Source organism: Sinocyclocheilus rhinocerous, unplaced genomic scaffold (genome assembly GCF_001515625.1).
Source record: "Sinocyclocheilus rhinocerous isolate Xijiao unplaced genomic scaffold, SAMN03320098_v1.1 scaffold2829, whole genome shotgun sequence".
Lineage (NCBI taxonomy): Eukaryota > Metazoa > Chordata > Actinopteri > Cypriniformes > Cyprinidae > Sinocyclocheilus > Sinocyclocheilus rhinocerous.
Genome location: NW_015638929.1, coordinates 215,952 through 216,180, shown reverse-complemented (window position 1 = coordinate 216,180; position 229 = coordinate 215,952). Strand labels below are relative to the sequence as shown.

The 229-nt window shown below is 40.2% G+C and overlaps 1 protein-coding gene across 1 annotated transcript in view; it reads right to left on the bottom strand.

The window, feature by feature from the left end:
- Positions 1 to 229, bottom strand: part of LOC107750041 (phosphatidylinositol 4-kinase type 2-beta-like) — a 20,891-nt gene that overhangs the window by 3,793 nt on the left and 16,869 nt on the right. The gene's annotated exons all lie outside the window — the stretch shown is intronic.

Here is a 229-nt window from a genome sequence, read left to right as displayed (position 1 = left end):
CAAATCTTTGAATGGCTAATGAACATTTAATTTCACAAAGCTTGCAAACTTAGTCAAATCCAGCTGAGAGATCTTATGAAGTGTGCATTTGTATCCTGCATGATCGCGAGTACTCTGCATGATAGTCGGTCCGTGTGAATTAAATGCAGACAGGAGGAGAGTTTAGCTTCACTGGAGACGCGCGATCGACAAACTTTAAACTCGTGATTTTAAATTATGCTGCGCTTTA